Raw genomic sequence first — 15,568 nt, 5'->3', positions numbered from 1 at the left:
TGTTATTTTGCTTTATTATATTGTTGAAATGTTTAATTGATATGTTATTTGTAGATTGTTATTATTTTTATATGAAGTGGACTCTTACGAGTCTACGAGTTGAGTCTACAAGTCGAGTTTATAAAACTCTCACGAGTTTACGTAAATTCTCACGAGTTTGATAACCTTGACCGCCACCACCGTTATTCCACCATCATTTTATTCATCTTCAATTTGCAACAACTTCTTAAAAACTAAAAACAAAAAAAATAACACCAAAAAATCAAAACTGATTTTTATTATTAAAATTTCAATGCTAAATAAAATAACCACCCCAAGCAGGATCTAATTATGTATAAACTACTTTAAATCACTTCAATTTAAAAGTGACTTTAAATTCAAAATCAATTTCTCAACATAAAATTATTTATCTTAACATTTACTTAAAAATGCATTCATTACTTAAATTACTTATACCAATATTTTATAGTAAACTACACTCATTTCTCATTAGTTTAGGACCTATTACACTTGCATCCACTCTCCTAAAATGCATTTTTTTGCACCCTTTAGCGGGTCTCTGTTAGTTGGAAATGTTTATTTTTTGGGAAAGGTCCAAATAACCCTTCTTAAAATCAATGACAATAGTAAAGATGGTGCAAGTAAAAAAAAAGTTCTTTGTTCCAAACACTTGACACCTACCCTTTCTTCTTTGTCTTTACGCCATTACCCAATCGGCGTCACCAATCACGCAACACCATCACTAGCAAACCTTGATGCTTCATGACCCAAACCCAACAAAAGCACCACCAACATCAACACATCACCATCAAACACTACTCTCACCAAGCAAACTAGATTCAACCTTTTTTAGACAAATTTAAAGGAAAAATTGGAGAGGTGAAAGAGGAAGAAATTAAGTGAAGAGGTTGGTTTCTTTTTCAGGCTTGCCACTCCCTCTTTCTCATACCCTTCACTCCTCTCTCCCTCATCAGTGATGATGTAACACTTCGGATGAATCACAATGGAAAGAGAGGGATCTAGATGTTGTACAGGTATGAGACTGTACAATTGATGATGACTTAAATGAATTAATTAATACTACCTATATCAACAAGATACATCCACTTTTTGGTAGCCTCTAGAAAGCATGTGATTGAGGACAAAACATATTGAAAAGTCTCGTGTTGGTTTTGTGATGACAGTCTCGTGTTGCATGCGAGACATTTCAGTTAATTGAATTAACGGTGTAAATAAGGATGCAAGGGATGCGAAAGTGCAAGTCAGAGGGGTTTGTCCAAGGTTAAACATGAAGGGGGTGCGAGTATAATAAGTCTTAAACTCAAGCAAAATGAGTGTAATTTGTTTAATATTTTATTGTTGTTATTATTATTATTGTTTTATAGGCTATTTTTTAAGTGAATTCTTATACCTTCCTGATAGTGAGGCAAGAAACTTTATACTCAAGGGTACATACCCAACTCGAACACGTTTCAATTTTGATGGGAAATATTTGCTTTAACTGGGTATAGGTATAGATATTACTCAACTTTTTAAAGCGAGGATAGGTACCTGCCATGTCCCCGTCCCTAAAAGATATAATTACTATATTTTTCTTATTTATTTATGCTTATTAAATATTACAAAAAAAGCATTACTTCATTAGGGATTTATGTTTGTCAACTAGTCTTTCCTTCCTATCCAAGTCTTTATTTATGATATGCCAATTAGGGATGGTAAAAAAATCCATATCTGTGGATATTCGCAGATAAAATCTGCCTATGGATAAATGGTGGGTACTTTAAATAGGTATCCATAACCCACAAATACAAATATTTTTTTACCATCTCATCAATGAGTAGGGTATAGGTATCATAGTACTCGTACCCGTGGATACCCTCTACTTATAAAATTATAAAAACATCTTTATATATATTATGTATTTTCAATTTATTAATACTTATGTTTTTCTTTGAACTTAGGCCTTGAGATATTGTAATTTTATTTGTACTTTGGTTTTATGTTTATTTATGCTTAAGAGATACTTATATCATGTTTAACTTTGTTGTATCAATGTTTTTGCTCTTGGTTTTTAATTCATTACTTTTACTTGATGGTTAAAATCACCTTTATTAAAAAACTATTTATTTTTTAAAATTTGAAGTATCCATGGGTATAAAAAAAACATGTGGGTATTTTTCAAATGGATACTCAACCAGTAATGGACGGGTAACGGGTACAGGCTTTCTCCAATGTGTGACACACATGATTTCTCAAGATCATTCCAAGCTAGACTACAAGAAGATTGCAAAACAAATCTTGTCATTGATAAAAAAAAGATCCAACAATTTCACTACTAGTGTTGATTGAAGAAAAAAAAGTTTGCACCTACACAACCACCTACAGAAAAGCATGGATGGCAAAACAAAGGTCAATCAAGAAAGTGTATGGAGTCTGGGAGGAATCACACAAACAATTACCCAGGTGTCTCCTAGTCATGAATGATTCTCTTCCTGGAACAATCATAGATTTTCAGATTGACCAACTAGTGAAAGAGGTCATTTGGTTCCAAGTAAGAAAACATTCCAAAGAGTTTTTTAGGATTTCGAACCATGTGTGAGATTGTTTTCATATTGTAAGCCAATTGAACAAGTTGATGGAACCTAGTTGTACAAAAAATACATTGGGACTCTATTAATCATTGTGGCATTCGACTCATTGGGCAAAATTTCATGTGAAAGTATGAGAATGTTGAAATGTGCAAACAAGTTGTCAAAATGGGTAAGTAACACATTCATGTCAATTACATTTATCTATATCATATATGTAACAATACTAACAATTCTTACACTATCCTCAGCATGCTCATTTACGGAGATAATTTTCAATTGTCATTATAATGATCTCAGGTCAACTAATGTGGAGGTTGCAAATTGGCTTAAATGCATCCTGAAGAAAAAATGGGCTCAAGCATTTGATAAAGGTTGACACTGGGGACACATGACAACCAACCTTATTGAGTTTATCAATTCAGTGTTGAAGGGTACACATTATTTACCAATAATCACGATCGTCAAAGAAACATGTAGGAAAGTTGCTATATTTTTCACAAAAAGGAGGATGGAAGCACATGCAATGATAACATTTGGCCAAGAATTTGGGGAACTTGTTTACAAGTGTCTCGATGACACCGTGGTGAAAATTTGCCACTCATCATGTTCAATCCTACGATCACCAAAATAAAATTTTCACTGTGACTGAAACAATAAACCCACGCGAGTTTGGCTGATCTCTAAGGAGATTTAGGGTCTACTTAGAAACACAAAAGTGTGATTGTAGAAAGTTTCAAGCATTTCACATGCCTTGTCATCATGTCATTGCTATTTTTGCACATGTTCGCATAGATCATATGTTATACGTGTCTCCCATATACAAGTTACAAAATGTTTTCAATGTGTACAACCATTCATTAGGATACTTCCTAATGAATCATTATGGCCAGAAAATCCCAAAGATGAATGTTGTCATCATCCAGACAACCGAAGAAATCCCCATGGTCGTCCATAAATAAGCTGCATACACACCGAGATGGATACGGGGGGTCTCCCATAAAGATGTAGTATATGTTGAACCGTTGGCCATTCTAAAAACAAGTGTCCTAACATAAAAGGAGAAGCTTAATTAAAGCCAACCACAATAAATTCTCTTGTGTTGTTGTATTTTATGCTTTTATTGTTGTATTGTAAGTTTTCTCCTCTCTTTTATTTTATGGATTATAATTTAAGTTCAATCGCAATGTCTTTTTATTAATAATAGTAATTTCAGTTTACATTAAGGTTGATTATTTAATATAATATATTAACTCATAATTAACTAATTATATTATAAAAGGAGTTTACTAAGTATAAACATTAATTTTTACAATTTTTGGACACAATTTTAAAGCCTTTCTGAACCGACTCAAGTCAACAAAGTTATACCATTGCATTCATCAACATGAAAATAATACAAATGATGCATTGTCCGTACAAAATAACCTCATATTGATATGAAAAAATATGCAACAAAATATCATGAGGAACTTATTAGAGTACAAAACATGTTTTTTTTTTATTTAAGGAACTTTTTAAAGTTTTTTAAACCGGATCTAGATATGAAACTTATACCATTAGATTCATTTATATTAAAATTGTCGAACTTAACTATTTTTTGAATCATAAAACATCATAACATTAAAAAAAGAAGCGCAAAAATTACCCCACGAACAACATTTAAACTAATATTTTAAATTTATTTTACTAAGTCAAATTTTACAATTAAAAAACTAAAATGAATGTTTTCAAATATATATGACAAAAAAATAGTAAAAAAATAAGAAAAAAATATTTTTCTAACTAGTTTTTTTAATGTTTAAAAAACACATTAAAAATTGGGTTTTTGACAAACTAAATTCTTAAACTTTTTTTAAAGCAGTTCAAAAAATCCTAGTGTGAATTCAAGTCCCCCAACCGAATTCACACCTTAAAAAAAGGAGATATTTGAATAGATAATTTAGAAAAAAAGATATTTGGGAGTATAATTACTCAAAGGGATGGCACAGCAATAAAAATCTCCATTTTCTCCCCAGTTACCCACTACCACTACTTTGACCGAGTTCTTTTCTATAACCTATTCCCATTACAAGACCTTTAGAAATTAGAAGTCCGCCTGATAAAAGAAAAGCATTCCATTCATATATTAGAAAAAATATAAAATAATGCTTATTGCTCCTTACCTTACTTTAGTTTCCACCATAACTTTTCCATTAGTCATCACTACCAATTTCACGTTGTCCTCTCTAGTAGTCTATTTAAAACATGTTTGGATCTAAGAGTAAAAGTGTTTTTAAAAGTTTATCTATCAAAAAATGATCTATATTTCTAATAAAAAAGATATCAAAAGTACTTATGACTTGTATCCAAACAGACCCTTAGAATAGTCCGCCTGATATAAGAAAAGCATTCCATTCATACATTAAAAAAAATATAAAATAATGCTTATTACTCCTTATGAAAAAATATGCAACAAAATATCATGAGGAACTTATTAGAGTACAAAACATGTTTTTTTTTTATTTAAGGAACTTTTTAAAGTTTTTTAAACCGGATCTAGATATGAAACTTATACCATTAGATTCATTTATATTAAAATTGTCGAACTTAACTATTTTTTGAATCATAAAACATCATAACATTAAAAAAAGAAGCGCAAAAATTACCCCACGAACAACATTTAAACTAATATTTTAAATTTATTTTACTAAGTCAAATTTTACAATTAAAAAACTAAAATGAATGTTTTCAAATATATATGACAAAAAAATAGTAAAAAAATAAGAAAAAAATATTTTTCTAACTAGTTTTTTTAATGTTTAAAAAACACATTAAAAATTGGGTTTTTGACAAACTAAATTCTTAAACTTTTTTTAAAGCAGTTCAAAAAATCCTAGTGTGAATTCAAGTCCCCCAACCGAATTCACACCTTAAAAAAAGGAGATATTTGAATAGATAATTTAGAAAAAAAGATATTTGGGAGTATAATTACTCAAAGGGATGGCACAGCAATAAAAATCTCCATTTTCTCCCCAGTTACCCACTACCACTACTTTGACCGAGTTCTTTTCTATAACCTATTCCCATTACAAGACCTTTAGAAATTAGAAGTCCGCCTGATAAAAGAAAAGCATTCCATTCATATATTAGAAAAAATATAAAATAATGCTTATTGCTCCTTACCTTACTTTAGTTTCCACCATAACTTTTCCATTAGTCATCACTACCAATTTCACGTTGTCCTCTCTAGTAGTCTATTTAAAACATGTTTGGATCTAAGAGTAAAAGTGTTTTTAAAAGTTTATCTATCAAAAAATGATCTATATTTCTAATAAAAAAGATATCAAAAGTACTTATGACTTGTATCCAAACAGACCCTTAGAATAGTCCGCCTGATATAAGAAAAGCATTCCATTCATACATTAAAAAAAATATAAAATAATGCTTATTACTCCTTACCTTAATTTAATTTCCACCATAACTTTTCCATTAGTCACCCCTACCAATGTCCTCTCTAGCAGTCTATTCATAGCAACTACTCAGTAGGGATACTAAAAAACTGTTTTAAAATAATAACTATAACTAGTTTTATAAAAGTAAGTATGAAATTATGATCAATTTTATAGTTATAAATATTTTAAATAGCTTATTTTTATTTAGAAATTAGTTACAATTATAAAATTATAACTAATTTTTGTAGAAATAAGTATTTTAAATAACTTAACTTAGCTTATCCATAATTAACTATATAATTGATTTTAGATATAACTTGTTATATATATAATTGATCATAACTAGATATATATTCATATTTTAAAAGTAATAACTAGTTATATCAAATTATACTCATATTTTAAAAATTAATTATAATTATAATTATAATACTCATTTATAATTTAATTATTTATTAGGTATGATTATAATATGTAAATACTCAAATTATGAGTACCCTGCTGCTCAAATAACGTAATTGAGTGAGTAGTTTTGGTGGTGTGAAATGGTCTTGAAAAATAATAAATTTTGTAATTATGAACAACATTCTCAGAAAGTGGCATCAAGCTGAACTCGTGGAATGCAAGTGATCTCCAACATCAACTGTGTCATTCCATCTGGATTCAACAAGTTGAAGGATTTAGCATACCTGAATTTGTTTGAAGCTGGCTTTGTGGGGCAGATTCCAATAGAGATTTCTCATATGACAAGGTTGGCTAAGAAGAAATCTGGCTAGTTCGTAAGGTGAGGGCAACCCTCACCTTATATACTCTATCTTGACATTATCTCTAGTCAATGTGGGACTTGGATCACTCTTTGGCTCACGCCCAGCACTCTTTTGGGTTTGATGCGTGGTCCTTTTGAATGGATCTAGGATAGGCTCTGATACCAAGAAGAAATCTGGGCCTAACTCAATCCTAAAAGTTAGTTCATAAGGTGAGGGTTGCTCTCACCTTATATGTTTTATCTTGACATTATCTTTAGTCAATGTGAGACTTAGGTTTTTTTCTAATTGGTTACTCTTGATCTCTCCTCTCTGTCTTTGATCAACAAGCCATTACTTGTAATCCCAAGTCTACAAAAGCTTGTCCATAATCTCACCAATATTAGGAAATTGTATCTGGATGGTGTAACTATAACCGCTCGAGGACATGAATGGTGTAGTGCATATGTCAATGCATGACCTGCAAGAATTGAGCATGTTAAGGTGCAATCTCTCAGGTCCCCTGGATCCTTCCTTGGCAAGACTTGAGAATCTATCAGTCATTGTTCTTGATAACAACAATTTATCATCCCCAGTGGCAGAAACATTTTCCCATTTCAAAAATCTGAAAATCCTACGCCTATATGAATGTGAGTTGACTGGAACATTTCCACAAAAGATCTTCAACATTAGAACATTATCATATCTTGACATATCTTGGAACAACAATCTCCATGGTTTCTTGCCTGAATTTCCATCCAGCGGATCTCTCTACAGCTTAAGTGTAAGTCACACAAACTTCTCTGGACCAATTCCATTCTCTATTGGTAACATGAGGAACTTATCTGAATTGGATCTTTCTATTTGTGGATTTAACGGAATAATTCCCAATTCATTATCAAACCTAACAAAACTCAGTTACCTGGATTTGTCATTGAACTCCTTCACAGGTCCAATGACATTATTTAGTGTGCCCAAAAAGCTTTCTCATTTAGGCCTTTCTAATAATGATTTAAGTGGTCTAATTCCATCATCTCATTTTGAAGGTATGCACAATCTTTTTGAAATTGACTTGAGTTATAATTCTTTTACTGGGAGCATTCCTTCATCCCTTTTTGCACTCCCATCATTGCATCAGATTAAACTTTCACACAAGTTTAGTGAATTAGATGGATTCATAAATGTGACATCCTCTACATTAGAGATCCTCGATATAAGTAACAATAATCTATCAGGGTCTTTTCCAGCGTTTATCTTTCAAATCAATTCACTAACGGATCTCTCCCTTTCCTCAAACAAGTTTGAATAGTCAGTGCTGCCAAAAATACATTCTGTGAGTGTGACAAATGCTGACATGTTTTCTTTTCCCTATATGGAAGTCCTTGAGATGGCATCTTGCAACTTGAAAACAATTCCTGGTTTCTTAAAGAACTGTTCTTCATTAGTCTTATTAGACCTTTCAGATAATCAGATTCAAGGAATAGTTCCCAACTGGATTTGGAAACTAGATAATCTTGTGGAGCTAAATATTTCTCACAATTTTTTGACTGGTTTGGAAGGACCTTTTAAGAATCTCACTGGCGAAATGTGTTATTGACCTTCATCACAATAAACTTCAAGGTCCAATGCCTGTTTTACCTAAATCTGCTGACATTTTGGATTTCTCAAGCAACAAATTTAGCTCTATTCCGCAGGACATTGGCAATCACATGCCTTTCACATATTATGTCTCTTTCAAACAATACTTTGCATGACAACATCTCTTATTCCCTCTGCAATGCTTCATATCTTCAAGTGCTTGATCTTTCCATTAATAGCATTTCTGGAACAATTCCCTCATGCTTAATGATGATGATGAATGGCACTCTTGAGGCATTAAATCTGAAGAACAACAATCTCTCAGGCCCTATTCCTAATACAGTTCCCGTTTCTTGTGGTTTGTGGACTTTATCTTCGTGGAAATCAATTAGATGGGCCAATTCCAAAGTCTCTTGCTTATTGCTCAAAGTTAGAGGTATTGGACCTTGGATCAAATCAAATCACAGGTGGCTTTCCATGCTTCTTAAAAGAAATATCCACGCTTCGTGTCTTGATTTTGAGGAACAACAAATTTCAAGGTTCCCTAAAATGTTTGAAAGCCAATAAGACTTGGGAAATGCTTCAAATAGTGGACATTGCTTTTAACAATTTTAGTGGCAAACTGCCAAGAAAATATTTCACAACCTGGAAAAGAAATATAACGGGTAACAAAGAGGAAGCAGGGTCAAAGTTCATAGAGAAACAAATTTCATCCGGTAATGGTTTATATTATAGAGATAGTATCACAGTTAGCAATAAATGTCAACAAATGGAATTGGTTAAAATTTTGACGATTTTCACATCCATTGATTTCTCTTCTAACCATTTTGATGGACCTATACCACAGGATTTAATGGATTGGAAAGAACTCTATGTCCTTAATTTGTCAAACAATGCTTTTTCTGGTAAAATCCCACCATCCATAGGTAACATGAGAAAACTAGAGTCCTTGGACCTTTCACAAAACTCTCTGAGTGGAGAAATTCCCGCGCAACTTGCAAGTTTGTCATTCCTTTCATATTTAAACCTCTCCTTCAATCATTTGGTGGGGAAGATCCCAACAAGTACCCAACTTCAATCATTTTGAGCTTCTTCTTTTGAAGACAATGATGGATTATACGGTCCTCCATTGACTAAAAATCCAGATCATAAAGAGCAAGAGGTGCTGCCACAACAAAAATGTGGAAGGTTAGCGTGTACTATTGATTGGAATTTTATTAGTGTTGAAATGGGATTTGATTTTTGGCCACGGAGTTATTTTTGGTCCACTCTTAATTTGGAAGCAATGGAGGCTATGGTATTGGCAACTTGTGCACAAATAAGATATGTGCTGGTGGCAACAGTTTCTGGTCGGTAACATTGTCGTAATTTGTTCAAGATCATACGTGGAGTAGTAACTCTTGGGGGTTCAATGTTTGAACTATTGAGTTTGTTTGTTTTATATTTTGTACTCATTCAGTATTGCTAAATTTGATGTGAAAAATGAAAGAATGGAAATGGTTTTGTGATACAAATTTATCTGAGAAAATTTGAACTACATTGACATATCAGCATTAGTAGTATATTTACTTTTACTGATAGTGATGGTTTAAATTATATTTAAAGATAGGAAAATATTGTTAGGATTTAATTTCAATTTTTTTCGTTGAACATATGATTGCAAAAGAATATGTATGTGGATCGATTGATCACCAAGATTTTTAAACTCTTGACCAAATATTTAAGGAATCAAATCCTCAACCACTTGAACAAACCATTATTGATGGATTTAATTTCACTTGGTTTGATCAACTATGTAAAATTGTTCTTAACAAAATTATAAGTGAAATGAAAGAAATGATTTTAAAAAATATAAGAACATGATAAGTGTAATCCAAATTTCTGTGAACAAGTTTCTGGATCAACGCAGTATGATTGCCATACTGAACATCATGTAGTGAATCAGAAGTAGGATATAATCTTTCTATGTCCATCACTCCAACAAGTGCAGAGGCCTCACCAACGGTACCATAAAAACCTATTTTGAATCTTCCTCAAGCTAGACTATCAAGCATATCACTTTTTACACTTATATTTTTCTCTCGTTTATCTTAAGTGTTAAATAGCACTTGGTGTCCAAAAATCTTTTTTTTTTTGTTTTCTGAAGAAGATATAATGCAAATGTTTTGTAAATGCTTTACAAATATTTTTGCTCCCCTAACAAAGGTGAAGCTGGAAGGTTTTAAGAATAGTAGTGAATTTTTTTTCCCAATCTTCACTCACTTTTCCCTTTTATCGCTTTATTTAATTCAATTCACACTTTATTCAATCTTCATATTCCTTTTGCAGCTTCGCATTGGCAGAAACGAGATGCTTTCATATGCAGTACCCTTGGTCTTTGGGACCCTTCTGGATCGTCTTCAGCGTATAGCCCAATCAGCACCTACCTCGTTCTGAATCACCTTTAGCCCCACGATCCCCGTTGATGCCTTCACCTTCGCTAACAGACAGAGGTGATTCCTTTTGGCTTTCTCGACGGTGTCAGGTTAGAGTTTGAACACATGTCACCCTCTAATTGGAAAATAAATAAATTTAGTATGTGTTTGGTTTGTATTTTTATTTTTTGAAAATTGTTTTTATTTTTATAAAATTAGAATTCTAAAAATATAATTACTTTAACTTCTTGTTTTTTCCTTTAAAGAAATATATTTTTAGATTTGCTTAAAATTATCGCATTTTCATTCCACTCAAAATGAGGTTCCTGTTTTTAACTAAAAAAACTAAAAATAAAATTTTATTGTTTTCATTTTTTGGTTTATTTGGAAAAATATTTTTATTACAAATATTTTTAAAAAATCCATTGAAACATTTTCCATCATCATTTTTTATTTTCAATGAAAATAAAAACAGGAAACAATTAAATCAAACATTCCCTTAATTGTACAATCACCGACATAAGTTCATACATATTTGAACCTAGTCCAAAAAGTAAAATATTAAAATTTTGTTAGTATGAATTTTGAATATTTTGATATATTTATAAGGATAAAAATATTTTTTAATTTTTAAAATTTTTTTAGAAAATCTAAAATTATGTGTTGATATGATGTCATCAATGATTTTATATTTTTTTAAGAATGAAACTAAAGAAAAAAATGTGTAAGTACCAAATTCACACCTTTTATAATGACTAAAAATAAATTATATTTCTCTCTAAAATATTAGAATCTTTTTACATAATTACATTCTTTAAGAAAAATAATTAATATTAATATAGTTGGTAACATTAAATTTGTTAATTATTTGTATTATTTTATCAAAATGATCTTTAAAGTTAGTGTGACTCGTAATAATTTTTCTCTCTCTTAATTATTTTCTTATTTGATTAATTAATATGTGTTAATTTTTTTATCCAATCCTTATAAAAGAGATAATACATTTATAATTTTAACGCATAACATTTATTATAAAATAACTAAGAGTATTTAGGTTAATATATAATTAAAAAAAACATGTTGAAAAAAATCTTATAAAAAAAAAAGAGTACTATTTTAAACCAAACTTTTGTATAGAAGACATAATTAAAATATTAAACAGTAACTCAAAAGTGAACAATGCATCCTATCATTTTAAAAATAATATGAAAAGGCACAATGAAACCACAATACATATCCTAAACATTGGTGGAGTAATCATTTGATGCAGATAATAATAATAATAATAATATGATAACTTAAACAAAACTACAGTACACGGCATTTTTACATGCATTGCCAAAATCAACGGACATTTCTTCCTAAGTTCCTAACAACTTTTTAGTTCTTCCACCCCCACTTGCTAGTTATAAGGAGGCTTTTATATTCTTCGGCCAAAAGAAAATAAAATGAGTTCTTTTCATTCCTATTCCCATTGCAAGACCATTAGAAAACAAAAGGAAAGAATTTCATTCATTAGAAAAAGTAAAATAATGCATTCTCCTTTAGCTTACTTTAGTTTCCACTATAACTAACTTTTCCATTAGTCTTCACTCCCCAGCTGTCCTCTCTGGCCGTCTATTCATAGCAACTGCTCAATAAAATGGAATTTTATAGCAAACGGTTTCATGGAAAAAAAAACATATGAATCTTTTCCTGAGCTACCTTTACAGCCTCTGTTAAAAGTGCAAAGACTAACCACCTTGGTATTATAATTGTGCACTGTTATGTTTTACTGACTTTTATATCCTTTAATTAAACCAATTCCATCTAATACACTATTCTGAAACAATTCTAACTATGGTAACTCGAAAAAGAAAAAAGAAAAAACACCCTTAAAAAAGAACAATGACAGCCAAATTAAAGACAAAAACTAGAGAGCAAAAAAAGCTAAACTCAAGACGGAAAATGATATTTAATTCATTGGCAAAGTATCTGCAATCAGAACATGCATTTTTTTTTCTCTGCATAAAATTTAAATGATGTTAAGCACACGAATTTGTTTACAAGAATAAAACAGAAAACAGAAATGAAAAGTTAATAGTAGTACAATATAATTACACCAAATAACTAAGAAAGCATAAAAGTGAAACTTCTACGATTCTGCTGACGCTGAGTGATGAAAGCCAACATTGAAGTAATTGTAATTGCAGTTATCACAATACTAATTATAGTGAAAATGGAGTTGTCTCGTCACTTCCATCCTAAGAAGCTGTAAGTTTTTAATCCCATTTTTCTGAGAGTTGCAATTTTTGTTTCAGTTTTCCTACAATTTAGACTACTACTTGTAATCCCAGTTATCACAGACACTCATTATCTACAATGAAAATGGAGCTTATCTCATCACTTCTTCTGGTGATATCATTCTATTGGCTGTGCCTTTGTAACCACGTCTTTGTGGTTTCTGGCCTTTGTCTTGATGATCAGAGGTCATTGCTGCTCCAATTTAAGAACAACCTCACATTCACAAACACGGCTGAATTTATGGAAAGCAAGTGATGATTATTGCAGGTGGATGGGAGTAACCTGTGACAAGGATGGACATGTTATTGGTCTTGATCTCAGTGGAGAATTCATCTCTGGTGGATTTGACAATTCAAGTACTCTTTTCAGTCTTCAACATCTACAGAGTCTAAATTTAGCTGCAAATTGCTTCTTGTCCAAGATTCCATCTGGATTCAACAAGTTAGAGAATTTAACTTACCTGAATCTGTCAGAATCTTCCTTTATGGGGCAGATTCCAATAGAGATTTCTCAGTTGACAAGGTTGGCTACTCTAGATCTCTCTTCTATTTCCTATGCAAGAGGGCCAAAGCTGCTACTTGAGAACCCAAATCTACAAAAGCTTGTCCAAAATCTCACCAGTATTAGGCAACTGTATCTGGATGGTGTAGATAGAACTGCTCCAGGACATGAATGGAGCAATGCTTTGTCGTCGCTGCATGACTTGCAAGGACTGAGCATGCCAGGGTGTAATCTCTCAGGACCCCTGGATCCTTCCCTGGCAAGACTTGAGAATCTATCAGTCATTGTTCTTGATAACAACAATTTATTATCCCCAATGCCAGAAACATTTTCCCATTTCAAAAATCTCACCATCCTAAGTCTTAATAATTGCAGGTTGACTGGAACATTTCCACATAAGATCTTCAACATTGGAACATTGTCGGTTATTGACATATCTTGGAACAACAATCTCCATGGTTTCTTACCTGAATTTCCATCTAGCGGATCTCTCTACAGCTTAAGTGTAAGTCACACAAACTTCTCTGGAGCAATTCCCCTCTCTATTGGTAACATGAGGAACTTACCTGAATTGGATCTTTCTAATTGTGGATTTAAGGGAACAATTCCTAATTCATTGTCAAATCTAACGAAACTCAGTTACCTGGCTTTGTCATCGAACTCCTTCACAGGTCCAATGACATTATTTAGTGTGCCCAAAAAACTTACTCGATTAGGCCTTTCTCATAATGAATTAAGTGGTATAATTCCATCATCTCATTTTGAAGGTATGCACAATCTTGTCCAAATTGACTTGAGTTATAATTCTTTCACTGGGAGCATTCCTTCATCCCTTTTTACACTTCCATCACGGGAACGGATTCAACTTTCACACAACAAGTTTAGTCATCTGGACGAATTCATAAATGTGAAATCCTCAACATTAGAGTTCCTCGATATAAGTAACAATAATCTATCAGGGCCATTTCCAGTGTCTTTCTTTCAACTGAATTTACTAATGCATCTCTCCCTTTCCTCAAACAAGTTCGATTGGTCAGTGCTGCCAAAAATACATTTAGTGAATGTGACAAATGCTGACATGTTACCTTTTCCCAATATCCTATACCTAGGTTTGGCATCCTGCAACTTCAAAACAATTCCTGGCTTCTTGAAAAATTGTTCTACATTATCCTCATTAGACCTTTCAGATAATCAGATTCAAGGAATAGTTCCCCACTGGATTTGGAAACCAAACATTCTTTGGAACCTCAATATTTCTCACAATTTGTTGACTGGTTTGGAAGGACCTTTTAACAATCTTACTGGAACAATGAATGTAATTGACCTTCATTACAATAAACTTTAAGGGCCTATCCCTGTTTTACCTATAAATGTTCGTCTTTTGGATTTCTCAAGCAACAAATTTAGCTCTATCCCACAAGACATTGGTGTTGGCCTGTCTTTCACATCTTACCTCTCTCTCTCTCAAACAAAAATTTGCGTGGCGATGTCCCTTATTCCCTCTGCAATGCTTCATCTCTCCGAGTGCTTGATCTTTCCATCAATAACATTTCTGGAACAATTCCCTCATGCTTAATGATGATGAATGGCACTCTTGAGGTATTAAATCTGAAGAACAACAATCTCTCGGGTCCTATTCCTGATACAGTTCCAGTTTCCTGTGGTTTGTGGACTTTAAATCTTAATGGAAATCAATTAGATGGGCCAATTCCAAAGTCTCTTGCTTATTGCTCAAAGTTAGAGGTATTGAACCTTGGATCAAATCAAATCACAGATGGCTTTCCATGCTTCTTGAAAGAAATATCCACGTTTCGTGTCTTGGTTTTTGAGGAACAACAAATTTCAAGGTTCCCTAAAATGTTTGAAAGCCAATAAGACTTGGGAGATGCTTCACCTTGTGGACATTGCTTTTAACAATTTTAGTGGCAAACTGCTTGGAAAATATTTCACTGCCTGGAAAAGAAATATAACGGGTAACAAAGATGAACTGGTCAAAGTTCATAGAGAAATAGGATCACCCCTTTCTG

At 32.2% G+C, this 15,568-nt stretch overlaps 2 pseudogenes; both read left to right on the top strand.

Moving 5' to 3' along the window:
- The first annotated feature begins 6,642 nt into the window (after window positions 1-6,642).
- Window positions 6,643-10,779, top strand: LOC100809830 (receptor-like protein 49; annotated as a pseudogene).
- Window positions 10,780-11,827: 1,048 nt separating this feature from the next.
- On the top strand, window positions 11,828-15,531 carry LOC100810889 (receptor-like protein 7; annotated as a pseudogene).
- Window positions 15,532-15,568: the final 37 nt, after the last annotated feature.

Source organism: Glycine max, unplaced genomic scaffold, assembly GCF_000004515.6.
Source record: "Glycine max cultivar Williams 82 unplaced genomic scaffold, Glycine_max_v4.0 scaffold_223, whole genome shotgun sequence".
Classification (NCBI taxonomy): domain Eukaryota; kingdom Viridiplantae; phylum Streptophyta; class Magnoliopsida; order Fabales; family Fabaceae; genus Glycine; species Glycine max.
This window is presented reverse-complemented; position numbering and strand designations above follow the sequence as displayed.